Genomic DNA, 14621 nt, shown 5'->3' with positions numbered 1-14621 from the left:
GCCATTATTTGTGGGCGCGTCATAGCAGGGACCGTCGACCATCGAGGCAGAGTATCCAGTGGCGACGTCGAGGACGTCAATGTAGGAGACCAGCTTGTCGGCGTCGTTGCCTTCTATGAAAACTGTCGTGAAAGTGGAGGGAGGCAAGGAGGGAGGGTCTCGACAGAGAGCGTCGCGCATCGAAGGATCATAGGTGTGGTCATCGTATATGTATCGTCTTCCTCTTTTTTTGCGATGATGCACCAATACCATAGCCGGCCGCCGATGTAAATAGCCGCACAACCGTTGTTACCAGGATAGGTAGCACGACTATAGATTCTTGTACATCCTCGTGAACGTTCCCATTAGTTACTATTGATGAATTTGGATCCATAAATGGTAGGTAGTTAATTGGGAGTACCTACTCATATCAAGCGGGTTCGATCGATCGATCGAGAAAGTGCATGAATGTTGTGTAGCATCTCACGTGTTGAAAGCTAGCTAGCTAGCTTAATTCCACATCTGAAGGAAAATAGAAAAAGAGATGTGAAGCTACGATACCCCAAAAAAAATAGATTAATAGCTTAATTCCACTCTCCACTCTCTCCACTGCTGAATCTAGATCTCAGTAGCAATCCCCTCTCTTTACAAACCCTAGATCTTAGTAGTAGCTTTCTCTTGATGGGCAAAGCCGAAGTAACTCTTTGTGTCGATGGGCGCATCGTATCAGGGACCATCGACACGGAGGCCGAGTTTCTAGTGGCGAGGTCGAGGACGTCAACGTAGGAGACTAGCGTGTCGATGCATGTAGGTAGCATCGTCGCTGCCCCTCGCGAAAGCGATTGTGCAAGTAGAGGGTGGCGATATGAGGGTGGGTCTCGGCAAAGGGCGTCATGTACTATGCTACGGAGGTTCATAGGGGTGGCCACCGTATCTATGTCATCTTCCTACTCCTCGCACTCGTACATCGACACCCTAGCCGGCCGCCGATGTAAATAGCCGCACAAGCGTTGCTACCGGGATAGGTAGCACGACTATAGATGCTCATATGTCATTTTGAACGTTCCCATCAGTTTTTTTTTGTGAGAAATCACTGATAGCATTAAACCATGGTTCTTACAGAACTTCCCAGAACAAAGATAAAATTACAAATAGATCCTTCTGGACCCCGATGCCTAGGACGACGACGAGAATGTTGCACCGGCGGGCCGTCGCACCTTCTCCCCTGAGCCTTGGATTGGGAGGATCCCTTGCACGGATGGAGTAGTCGACGCCACTCAGCTCCAAAAGGAGCCTCCGCCTGTGCCGCCACCGCCATCGACATGGTGAACACCAGCAACAACTTCCTTCTTCTTCAAGATCCGGATCCATCGTCCCGCGGATTCTGGCGAGGGACCAAGGTGCAGTGCCACTCCGAGGAGGTGCGAGCACCGCGAAGACGAAGATCCAGCCGCGGTGATCCTCGGACCTCCGCCGCCAGAGGGGAAGATGCCCGCCTCAAAACACCACTCCGACGGTGCCACCCGCTCCCGAACGCCGACGGCTAGCCACCAAACCGAAACTACGCTATGTACACGTTGTAGATCGGGGCCTCCCCATCCTCCCGCTGCCGGAGCAGCCGACGGAGGTAGTTGGTCTTGATGAATTTGGAGTAGTTGGGAGTGGCTACTCATATCAAGCTGGTTGGATTAATAGCGCATGCATGTTGTGTAGCAGCTCACGAGTTGCAAGGTAGCTAGCTTAATTCCACATGTGAAGAAAAATAGAAAAAGAGTTGCGAAGCTACTATACCAAAAAGAAAACGGATTAAAGATGACCAAAACTTTGAGCGCGCGATCGCGAAGCCACGTCGAATTGAATTTTTGTCCAGCCTTGTGCGCGCTCCCGCAGCTTGGAATCCTGGATGCGTGAGAGCAAGTACAATAGAGTCTAGTCAGCCGACTATAAGACATTAAATAATATATTTTAGATGAGTTGGAGGAGAGAGAAGAGGAGAGAGAAGGGAGGTGGGCTACTATGCAATAGCCAGCTCTTGCACGTGCTCCTAGGCACCTTGTGAGAGTGAAAGGTGAGCCATATATTAATAAAGTACTACATTTTTATAGCCAACTATTGTACATGTTAGCTATATGATGACTACAAATGATATGACATCTTGTTATAGCCAACAGTTGGCTATACTATTGGAATTTCTCTGATACGAAAATAATCCGGCTCAGCCCACCTAACCCCGCTGCGGCCCACCTAGTCCCACACTTATTTAGTGAACAAAGACAGAGCGGACCTGACCTAACCCGAGCGGCGGTTGATCTCTGCTCTCCCTAGCGCCGCCCGCCACTCATCTTCTCTCTCTTTCGCCGGTTCTGCTCCGCCGCTCCCCACAGCTTGCCGGCGCTCGCCACCTACACCGCCACCACGCCGCGGCGCACGTTCGCTCGCACTTTCTAGCGCTGCGACGAGGGGAACGACAAGGAGCGCGTACAGCGCCGCCGGTCGCCCTCGCCAAGCCAAGGCCGCCGCCGGTGAGCTCCGGCACCCTACCGCGCGGTGCACCACGTCGTCTTCCCGGCGGCAGGGGGCAGGGTCGAGGCCTTCCGCGTGGCACCTCGACGCGTCGCATCCGGAGGACGTCATTCGCCCCACATGTACATGCCTTGCAGGTCAATTTCCCCCCCCCCCCTTTGCTACCGCTCGAATTGATCCCCATGATCCCTACCTAAATCCCCCACCGAAACCATTTGTCAGACTACCCGATCTGGAGCCAGCAGGAGGGAGGGGGGATTTCTTGGCTGCACCGTCTCTCCGACGAGGCTACAAGTCCCGCAGCAGCTGCTGCTCGTGTCGACGAGGCGGCCTTCCTTCCTGCTGCAGACCATTCCTGGGTGGACGACCAGACCAGGGCTTCCAGTGTGGTGGCGCCGTGCTTGCCACAAGCGACCTGCTGGTCATGTCTTAGCCTTGGCTATGATAAACCCTCTATGGTGAGCTGGGATTTCAACCTGCCCTATGTGATCCGATCTGATTTGGCCATCGAGCACTCATGTATGTTCGTGCTCTTGAATGATGCCTACTACTCCCTCCGTTTCTTTTTAATTGACTCGGATTTAGTACAAATTTATACTAAATTCGAGTCAATTAAAAAAGAACGGAGGAAGTATATCTTTAACCTTTTTTCAATAGTGCAAAGTTGATATCATATTTTCATTAACCACGTGTATGTGATTTGTAAGACTGAACTTCTTGGAGTAAACAATCGTTCTGTTATACTTGTACTTAATAATTGCTTAGAACAATATATGGTCCTGTTGATCTTGGAACTCTAGGATACTTGCTAGTATGTTTCCGAGTCATCAAATCAAAATATTAAACATGATTCTTTCAGCTACTCCCTCCGATCCCTTTTGGTTGTACTAAATTCGAGTCAATTAAAAGTGATAGGATGGAGTACTACGTTTGCAGTTTATTCGAGACTTTGTGCTAATTTGTTGGAGAATGTTCTCGGTCATATGTGGTCATGTTTTCTTCTAATCTATACGCCAGTGAATAAACCAAGCAAATCATGTATTATTTAGTAGTTGGCAAGAATGCAAGCTCGATTTGCCTCCTACATGTTTGAAGATTGCATATTGTGCTTTTTTGCCTTTTTGTGTGCTGAACACCTGTTTAATGCAACTTTCTTTGTTGTTTCTTATATTTTTTCTTCTGCAGACCATTGGTTGTTTCTCCAGCCACTTATATCTGCCTATGGGGCGGTGGTTCTTGGATCCCTAGTTGCTCCTGATGCTAATGCAGATGTGAATACTGATATCAGCCCTGAGAATGCTATGATCCAGTGACAGGTTGGCATCATTTCTGATATACTTGTGCTGCTGCTGATCTGCATGGGCTGAATACTGATATTTATTTGCATGGGCTGCTGATCTGCATACTGAGATGTGATTAAAAATCCATTTTTTGCGTAGGAGATCAAAGTAAAGGTCTTGGTTGAAGCAAGCTGCAGATGTTGAGGGAACGACCAGACTAGGCCTTCCAGTGTGGTGGCGCCATGCTTGCCACAAGCGACCTGTTTGTTTTTAATTGCCTTTGGCTACGACAAACCCTCTATGGTGAGCTGGGATTTCAACCTGCCTTATGTGCTCCGATCTGATTTGGCCATCGGGCACTCATGTATGTTCGTGCTCTTGAATGATGGCTACTATATCTTTAGCCTTTTTCAATAGTGCAATGTTGATATCTCCTCCTGTCCAGGAGAGGTACTAGCTAGTCGTTCTAGATTTGAATGTACCTATACACAAAATATGTCTAGCTACGTCCAAATCACCGACAATAATATGGAACAGAGCGTGAACTACTCAATGTGTAATTCATCTACTTTTCTTCCTCTTAAATGCCATTTTCTTATTGTTACTGTAAACTGTGAATTGGCCCTATGCAGTAATGCTAATCATATTTTCATTAACCATGTGTATGTAATTTGTAAGACTGAACTTCTTGGAGTAAACAATCGTTCTGTTATACTTGTACTTAATAATTGCTTAGAACAATATATGGTGATGTTGATCTTTCAACTCTAGGATGCTTGCTAGTATGCTTATGAGGCATCAAATCAAAATATTAAACATGATGCTTTCAGCTACTCCCTTCAATCTATTTTCATTGACTCGGATTTAGTGCAAAATTCGAGTCAATTAAAAGGGATTGGAGGGAGTCCTACGTTTCCCAGTTCATTGAAGACTTTGTGCTGATTTGTTGGACAATGTTCTCGGTCATATGTGGTCATGTTTTCTTCCTAGTCCATACGCCAGTGAATAAACCAAGTAAATCATGTATTATCTAGTAGTTGGCAAGCATGCAAGCTCGATTTGCCTCCTTCATGTTTGAAGGTTGCATATTGAGCTTTATTGCCTTTTTGTGTGCTGAACACTTGTTAATGCAACTGTCTTTGTTGTTTCTTATGTTTTTTCTTGTGCGGACCATTGGTCTTTTGTCCAGCCACTTATATCTGCCTATGGGGCGGTGGTTCTTGGATCTCTAGATGCTCCCGCTGCTAATGCATATGTGAATACCGATATTAGCCCCGAGAATGCTATGATCCAGGTGACAGGTTGGCATCATTTCGATATATACTTGTGCTGCTTGCTGATCCGCATGGGCTGAATACCGATATTTATTTGCATGGGCTGCTGATCCGCATACTCGAGATGTGATTAAAAATCCATTTTTTGCGTAGGAGATCAAAGTAAAGGTCTTGATTATTTGGTCGAAGCAAGCTGCGGATGTTGAGTGAACGTGCTACTTTCGCTGTTGTATGTAAAAGCCAGGCAAGTTAATGGTCAGATGAAGCATATGCTGCCGAAAAGTTTAGGCCACTAGTCTTCCAAAAAAAGGTCTAGGTTTTGTTGTTTTAGTCGCTCCTATTAGCTTTGGTCGTTGCTAATTCAGCCTTTTTTGGTATTCATATTGTACTACCTTGTTGTGATTTGAAGTTGTTTGATTTCTGGTCAAGATTCAACTGGATTATGCTTGCATACATATTTGATTTTTGTTGTGGTGATTTGGATCCGGCAGTCACTACAGCTATATTAGTACATAGCTTCATTACATGTTTGTAATCATGTCTTCTTCTTTACTGTGTTCACTAGTTTTCATGTTCCCGTCACACCAAACAATTCATATGTTTGATTTTTGTTGTGGTGGTTCGGAGCTGGTAGTCACTACAGCTATACTAGTACATAGCTTCATTGCATGTCTGTAATCATGTCATCTTCTTTTCTGTATTAACTAGTTTTTTGTTCCCTTCACACCAAACAATCCATACGTCTTTTCAAAGTGTGTTCACTGAGTTTGGATAACTAAAGGTCATTATCTCTTTTATTAGTGTACACCTTATATTGTATACCTATTTAAGTTGGATGAGCCAATGGGGGTGAACAACCTAAGCTTTCTTGTTCACCCTATCTCCTCTACCTTTTTTTTTTGATAATGGGAATATATTAGTACCAAGATGATACCAATTACACCCTATTTCTAATTGCTCTATGGTGATAAGGTATGGCACATCGTAGTAGGCTTGCAAGATTTGTCTTTGCGAGTGAAAAAAATTAAGCTTTCTTGTTCACCCTCAGTCCTCACCCTATTTCCTCTATTTTAGACATTACTATGCCAAAAATAATTTGTTGCAAGTAGTGTTCATATGGTGTCTTTTATTTGTCATACAAGTGGTAGTCATAGTGGAGCCTGTCTTTTGTACTACTAGGCATTTATCTTTGTCGTGTTCTCTCTTACAAGCTTGACTGAAAGTTTCTTATATTGTTCACTTGCAGACCAATGGCCGTTGGTCCAGACACTTGTATGTGACTTATAGAAGCAGAGGGTCGTTTTTGGAACCCAGTTGCTCCTGTTGTAAATGGGGATGTGTATACTGATATCTCACCTGTGAACTCCGTGATCTTTTGACAGAGGTTTGTATCCTGTGTTGACCTTATTTCTTTGTATGGTCTGCTGATACTAAGATGTGTGTTTAAAACTACATTTTTTGTGGCATAGAAGATGAAGTAATGTGTTGATTATTTGGTTGAAGTGTTTGCTGCAGAAGCTGAGCCAGTGCTACATTAGCTGCTGTAGAAGCCAGACAAGTTAAAGTTGAGATTCTTAGGTCCAGTTCTTTTGGAGGTTTTGAACGGCTAAGGGGTGAAAATAAACTATAGCTGAAAATAACCATTTTAAGTGTTTCCGATTTTTCATGTTATTTACGTCCTAATGCCACCACATGAGGACCTCTTGGTTGACCAAACCGTTTTCTCCAGAAGCGTGATTTCCTCCTTACTCCCGAGCTAGATTTGCTCCTGCTCGCACCCGTCTGCCACCGCCATGGGAAACTCCAGACGTCAGCGCCCGTCACCCCACACCCCCATAACCATCCCCTATTCCAATTTCAAGGCGGAAGGTGTAGCTCGTGGCCAGCCCTTTAGCTTGTTGGCCCAGATCGAGCTTGCCTGCCGGGGCTCGATCTGCTTAAGCGCCCAAGCAGCAGCTCCGCTGCAGCTCCTCACCTATGCTGCCACAACCCTGCGCAGATCCTTCTGTCGGTCGGATCCTAGAGCCTGGCTGCTTGATGGTGTTGGCTAGCAGCTGCTCCGAAGCTGCAAAAACGGAGTACTACCAGACCTATGCCGGACGTGCTCGTCGGATCCACTTCGGATGGTACTCGACGCAGATGCAGCCCACAATGCAGAAGACCGACTTCGTTGCGGAAACGATGCTTAAGGTTTTGGTACATGATGAAAGCGAGTGCAGGATTTGAACACCATAAACATGCAATCTCGTATGTGTACTGTATAAGATGAGAGCAAGTTTACAGATGCACGAATAGTAATAATTCAGAGATACGAGTTCTAATTTTCACTAGTAGCGCTCTAACATTACACCCTTCCTTCTATTTTAGTTTTAATAAACAACTAGCAACAACCTCCTATTTTCTTATTGTAATATTTAGTAAGACGTTTAAAAATTAATTTATATATGAAGGAAGTACAAAAAATAATTCAAAAACAGTTTGTCAGAACACAAATTCATCCCCAGGGCGTTACAGATTTCTCATCACACAACTTAGATAATAAGCTGGACAACAGTTTCGATCTTATTTTCAATGTAGTTTCTCTGGAAAGCTCAAGGGTGGCTTATGTACAAGCCGGAGCTAAAAAAAAACTGGGTCGTACTTGTCAAATTCTACTTTTCCCTGTCTTCCCATTTTTGAAGATTTGTTAATATCTCTCGGACACCAAAACTACAAGAACACTTCTTTCATTAAGACTGCTAAAACACTTGATGTCAAGTATACCTGGGCATGGGAAGCCCGGCCCGACCCGACCCGGCCCGAAAATCCCGGGACGGGCCGGGCTTTTTCTCTCTATCGGGCCGGGCTCGGGCCATCATTCTTCAGCCCGTAATTATATCGGGCCGGGCTCGGGCCACAGGGAAAAGGAAATTACCATTAGACCGGGCTGGGCCGTTGGGCCAGCCCGGAAAAAATCGGGTTTTTTCGGGCCGCGGGCCGGGCTCGGGCCAAAGTTTGCTGAAAGTTGGTCGGGCCGGGCCGGGCTCGGGCCAAGGATTTCCGTCGGGCTTTTTTCGGGCCAGCCCGAAGCCCGGCCCGGCCCGAGAAATGCCCAGGAAGAATGTCAAGTTATTTTTAGTAACATGTGCTCTTAACGTTTTGATTTGTGCATGAAGTTTCTTTCGATCGAAAAATATTCTCCTCATGTGTTATGTGTATCTTTTTCAAACCAAGTTGCAATGCCGTTATATCGTTTTTCATATCAAGTTGCAATGCCGAGCTTGCTCTATAATTCAGGTCGTTTTTCATTTGATTCGAGGGATCGTGAGGTCGGAGTTATCAATGCTCTGTCTAGGTTGCCAATAATAGTGTGTAGAGCGAATGGAAGTTAAAGACTATTTAACTGAGCCCCTCCGCTTCTACTCTTGCTTAAAAACAAATATATTTTTTCGTTTCCTTCTATATTTCCTGTTTAAGATTGTTACAAAATTTGGAGTCTCGGTGATGTTACTTGATTACCTATGTAATGAAAAAATCAAACCATTTAAAACTATTAAACTGAGCGCTTTTTCACTTCTAATCTTGCTTAGAAAGAAAACAATTCTTGTTGTGTTATATTTTTGTATGTTATTTAAGTTTATTACGACATTTGGAGGCTTATGTGATGTCTTTCTTGCTCACCTGAGAAGTGATTACTAATATGAAGATAAACTAAGAACCATTCAAAAGTATTTAACCGAGGGCCTCCTTTTCTACTCTTGCTTAGAAAAAGACAACCATTTTCTCATAATCCTTTCTATTTCTGGTTTAAGCTTGTTACAAAATTTGGAGATCGGTGATGTTTTTCTTGATAACCACAGAAGTTCTTACTAATGGAAAGACAAACACCAGCCATTCAAAACTATTAAACTGAGTGCTTACACTTCTTCTTGCTTAGAAAAAACATTATTATTGTTCTGTTGCTTTTCTATTTCTGCTTTATGTTATCTATTATGGGATTCTGGAGTGCTGTTTTTCTCCTTAACTTAAGAAGTGCTACGAATATGAAGACAAACTTAATCCATTCAGAACTATTGAACTGAGCGACTCCACTTTTAGTCTTGCTTCGAATAAAACATCTTTCAGTTCCTTTATGTTTAGACAAATTTTTGAGGCTGTGGTGGTGTTTTCATGGTTAACCTCGAGAAGTTCTTACTAATATGAAGACAAACTCAAACCATTTAAAATATATTAACCGAGAGGCTCTACTTTTCTCGCATAGAAGATATAATGAATTACGGCATGTTCCCTCTCTCGTTTCGATTGAGCTTTGTTACTACATTTGGAGGCTTCTGTATTGTTTTCTTGTCACCCTAAGCTATTCTTACTAATATATTAGACTAACCGATCTGGAACCAGCAGGAAGGAGGAGGGAGTTTGTGGCTGCACCGTCTCTCCGACGTGGCTACAAGTCACGGAACAACTGCTGCTGCTCGTGTCGACGAGGCAGCCTTCATGCCTGCTGCCGGCTGTTCGTGGGTGGACGACAAGACCAGGGCTTCCAATGCGATGGCCGCTGCAAGCGACTTGTTGTTCATGTCTCGGCCTTGACTACGATAAACCCTCTATGGTGAGCTCGGATTTCAACCTACCTTATGTGCTCGATCCGATCCGACCGTCGAGCACCCATGTGTGTTTGTTCTCGTGAATGATAGCTACTAGATATTTAGCCTTTTTTAACAAGTGAGAAGTTGCTATCTCTTGTCCGGAAGAGATACTAGCTAGTTGTCGTAGATTTGTTTGTATTCTATACACAAAATGTGTGTAGATACGTCCAAATCAACGACAACTAATATGGAACAGAGGGAGTACTAATCAATGTGTAATTCGTCCACTTTTCTTGCTGTTAAATGCCATTTTCTTGTTGTTACTGCACAGCAAGCTGTGTTGTGTAGTAATCCCAATCATACTTTCATCCTAATCATATTTTCATGAACCACGTGTATGTGGTATGTAAAAGTGAACTTCTTGGATGAACCACTTGTACTTGAATAATATCTTAGAACATTATATGGTCTTGTTAATCTTTGAACTATAGGATTGTTTGCTCGGTGAATGATGCTTCTAGCTAGTATGTTTCCAAGTCATTAAAATATTAACCATGATGCTTTCAGCAATTATGTTTCTTCGAGGTGTGTTGGCTGAGTTTTTGGATAACTAAAGTTCATCTCTTTTATTAGTGTTCACCATCTATTGTATACCCATTTAAGTTGGATGAGCCAATGGGAGTGAAAAACCTAAGCTTTCTTGTTCACTCTACTTCCTCTATTTTAGACTTTACCATGCCATGAAAATTTGCCTCGGTAGTGTTCATATGGTGTCTTTTATTTATCATACAAGTGGTAGTCGTAGTGGAGCATCTCTTTAGTAGTACTAGGCATTTATCTTTGTCGTCTTATCTCTTACAAGTTAAACTGAAATTTTCTTGTATTGTTCACATGCGGACTTAGGGTTGTTGGGCCAACCACTTGTATGTGACTTATAGAAGCAGAACCCGACTTGCTCGTGCTGTGAATGGGGATATGTATATCGATATCATACCTGAGAACCCCGTGATCTTTTGGCAGAGGTTTGTATCATTTCTTTCCTAGACTTGTGTTGACCTTATTTCTTTCCACAGTCTGCTGATTATGAGATGCTTAAAACTTTATTTTTTCTGCTGCAGGGGATCACGTAAATGTGTTGATTATTTGGTTGAAGCGTTTGTGCAGAAGCTGAGCCAATTAGTGCTACTTTAGCTGCTGTAAAAGCCACTCAAGATAATGGTGAGATACTTGTCTGATTCTACTTTTCCCATTCTTTCATATTTTTGAGGATAGGTTAGTCTCTCTGGGACACAAAAACTACAATTCTTTCATTAAAGGACTGCTAAAACACTTGATGTCAAGTTAATTTTAGCAGCATGTGCTCTTAACGTCTTGGTTTGTGTGTTAAGCTTTGAATCTGAAAAATATTCTCCTGATGTGTTATGTACATCTTTTTGGAATTTTAGTTACATTGATCACCTCTTCTTGGACGGTTACGTCGATGGAGGTTTACACGGTTGGTAGACTACTACTGTTCTCCTTGCACCAATATGTGAGCAAACCCTTTGTTTTTTCATATCAAATTGGAATGCCAATCTTGCTTTATAATTGAGGTCGTTTTTCATTGGACCGTACATTTGATTCGAGGGATCATGAGGTTGTAGTTATCATTGCCCTGTTTGGATTGCCAATAATAGAGTGCATAGAGTCAATGGAATGTGAAGACTATTTGTACTTTCTTAGAAGAAGACAAGCTGTTTCGGTTTAAGCTTGTTACAAAATTTGGAGATCGTTACTTGGTAACCACGAAATACTTACTAATGGTAAGACAAACACCAATCATTCAAAACTCGTTAAACTGGGCGCTTCCACTTCTTGCTTAGAAAACAGTATTATTGTTATTTTACTTTTCTATTTCTGTTTTAAGTTATTTACGAAATTCGGTGGTGATGTTTTTCTCGTTATCCTAAGAAGTGCTACGAGTATGGAGAGAAAGTTAATCCATTCAGAACTATTGAACTGAGTGACTCCACTTTTAGTCTTGCTTCGAAATAAAAATCTTGTTCTTTTAGTTCCTTTTCTTGTTCTTATTTCGGTTTCGACAAATTTCGAGGTCTGTGGTGGTGTTTTCTCGTTTAACCTGAGAAATGCTTACCAATATGAAGACAAAGTTAAACCATTAAAAATATATTAAACCGAGAAGCTGTACTTTTCTTTCAGTAGAACACATTCTCGCATGTTCATTCTCTCGTTTAGCTTTGTTACTATATTTTTCCTGAAGTCCATTTTTCTCTGTTACACTTTTGTATATGGTTTGAGAAAAAGGTCCATGAGTTCTTCCAGTAGCTTTACATCCCAACTTTGTTTTTATTTCTTTCTAGATGCGTATATATGCATATAATTTGTAAAACTGGATAAGTACTTTAGAATTCTTAAAGGAATGAGCAACTATTTTAGTACTTGAACATTTAATAAATGTACAGCTATATTAATTAGTATCATGGTTTTTGTGTACGACATCTTCACGAAATAACGAGGCCATCTAATTTTGTATAGTTTTGCAAGCACGAGGATTGGTATATAACTATTAATAAATGTAGTAGTCATCTATGTCTTATTTCCTTGCCTTGCATAAGAAACAACTCTCTCGTCACCCACCTTTCAATTAAATTACAGATATGCAATATGGAATGACCTCGACATGCTTAATCACCTCCTTTATTCTCTACATTTATGTAGAAAAATATAAAACCAATATATGTAAGTGTAATGCAAGTAGTAATAGTTGTAAATAATGTAAGAAGATACTAAAATTGCCAAAGTTTTGCAAGTTTTCTTGTTTGGTTTTATAACATGTTGTGTATATATGTTACTTGGAGACACACATGGCTGTCATTGCATTCGTGTGCCTTGCTTTTTTGTGGATTGGGATATTGGTATTGACTTTGAGTGTGTACCGTAGTCCCGGTGTATCGCGTGCTAGAATTTGGATTTTTTTATCGGGCATGGGTCTCCTTCTCGCATTGGTCAATACGATTAAGACAAGTATCTTCCATAGTGCTAATTAAGACAGTATCTTCTCAAAGAAACATGCTTTCGTAATTCATAACAATACGATTATTATTCACGATTGTAGACTCGTTTGCTCCAAATTTAGTTGCGTACGTCGATTATTTGTCCCCGCGCTAAGAAAATTTGCCTCGGTAGTGTTCATATGGTGTCTTTTATTTATCATACAAGTGGTAGTCGTAGTGGAGCATATCTTTTGTAGTACTAGGCATTTATTGTTGTCGTCTTATCTCTTACAAGTTAAAATGAAATTTTCTTATATTGTTCACATGCAGACTTAAGGTTGTTGGGCCAACCACTTGTATGTGAGCAGAAGCCGATTGCTCCTCGCTGTGAATGGGGATATGTATACTCATGTCATACCCGAGAACTCCGTGATCTTTTGGCGAGGTTTGTATCATTTCTTTTCTTAGACTTGTGTTGACCTTATTTCTTTCCACGAGCGTGCTGATTATGAGATGTTTCAAACTTCATTTTTTCTCTGCATGGGGGATCAAGTAAATGTGTTGATTATTTGGTTGAAGCGTTTGTGCAGAAGCTGAGCCAATTAGTTCTACTTTAGCTGCTGTAAAAGCCACTCAAGATAATAGTGAGATACTTGTCTCCTTCTACTTTCCCGGTTCGTTCATATTTTCGAGGATAGGTTAGTATCTCTGGGACACCAAAACTACAATTCTTTCATTAAAGGACTCGCTAAAACACTTGATGTCAAGTTAATTTTAGTAACATGTGCTCTTAACGTCTTGGTTTGTGCGTTAAGCTTCTTTGAATCTGAAAAATATTCTCCTGATGTGTTATGTACATCTTTTTGGAATTTTAGTTACATTGATTACCTCTTCTTGGATGGTTACGTCGATGGTGGTTTACACAGTTATGAGACTCTCCTTGCACCAATATATGAGCAAACCTTTTGTTTTTTCATATCAAATTGGAATGCCAATCTTGCTTTTACAATTGAGGTCGTTTTTCATTGGACCGTACATTTGATTTGAGGGATCATGAGGATGTAGTTATCATTGCCCTGTTTGGATTGCCAATAATAGAGTGCATAGAGTGAATGGAATGTGAAGACTATTTGTACTCTTGCTTAGAAGAAGACAACTGTTTTTTGTCATAATCCTTTTCTATTTCTGGTTTAAGCTTGTTACAAAATTTGGAGATTGTGGATGTTTACTTGTTAACCACGAAGTGCTTACTAATGGTAAGACAAAACACCAACCATTCAAAACTATTAAGCTGAGCGCTTCCACTTTTTGCTTACAAAACGAGTATTATTGTTATTTTACTTTTCTATTTCTCGCTTCAAGTTATTTACGAAATTCGGTGGTGATGTTTTTCTCGTTATCCTAAGAAGTGCTACGAGTATGGAGAGAAAGTTAATCCATTCAGAACTATTGAACTGAGTGACTCCACTTTTAGTCTTGCTTCGAAATAAAAATCTTGTTCTTTTAGTTCCTTTTCTTGTTCTTATTTCGGTTTCGACAAATTTAGAGGTCTGTGGTGGTGTTTCTGTGCTTAACTTGAGAAGTGCTTACTAATATGAAGACAAACTCAAACCATTAAAACTATATTAAACTAGGAAGTTGTGCTTTTGTTTCATAGAACAAATCATGGCATGTTCATTCTCTGTTTCGATTGAGCTTTGTTACTTATTTGGAGGGTTACGTAAAATTTTCTTGTCAATTTGAGCTATGCTTGCTAACATGAAGGCAAACTCGTAGCATGATCAAAACTATTAAAGCCTCGATTTCTAATCATATTTGTCCTAAAGTCCATTTTTGTCTACGTTACACTTTTGTATATGGTTTGAGAAAAATGTCCATGAGTTCTTCCAGGTAGCTTTACATCCCAACTTTGTTTTTATTTCTTTCTAGATGCGTATATATGCATATAATTTGTAGAACTAGATAAATACTTTAGAATTCTTAAAGGAATGGACAACTATTTTAGTA

The 14621-nt window shown here is 41.5% G+C and overlaps 2 long non-coding RNA genes across 2 annotated transcripts; both read left to right on the top strand.

The window, feature by feature from the left end:
• Positions 1 to 3678: 3678 nt before the first annotated feature.
• On the top strand, positions 3679 to 9540 carry LOC124679346. The gene is made up of 4 exons (XR_006994937.1): positions 3679 to 3818; positions 5210 to 5366; positions 6303 to 6440; positions 9437 to 9540. It is a non-coding gene; the product is annotated as an uncharacterized LOC124679346 (long non-coding RNA).
• A 1084-nt stretch (positions 9541 to 10624) lies between these two features.
• On the top strand, positions 10625 to 11108 carry LOC124679345. The gene is made up of 3 exons (XR_006994936.1): positions 10625 to 10643; positions 10740 to 10839; positions 11067 to 11108. It is a non-coding gene; the product is annotated as an uncharacterized LOC124679345 (long non-coding RNA).
• Positions 11109 to 14621: the final 3513 nt, after the last annotated feature.

This window comes from Lolium rigidum, chromosome 7, assembly GCF_022539505.1.
Source record: "Lolium rigidum isolate FL_2022 chromosome 7, APGP_CSIRO_Lrig_0.1, whole genome shotgun sequence".
Classification (NCBI taxonomy): Eukaryota; Viridiplantae; Streptophyta; class Magnoliopsida; order Poales; family Poaceae; genus Lolium; species Lolium rigidum.
The sequence above is the reverse complement of the archived record's forward strand: the minus strand, read 5'-3'. Positions and strand labels throughout refer to the sequence as shown.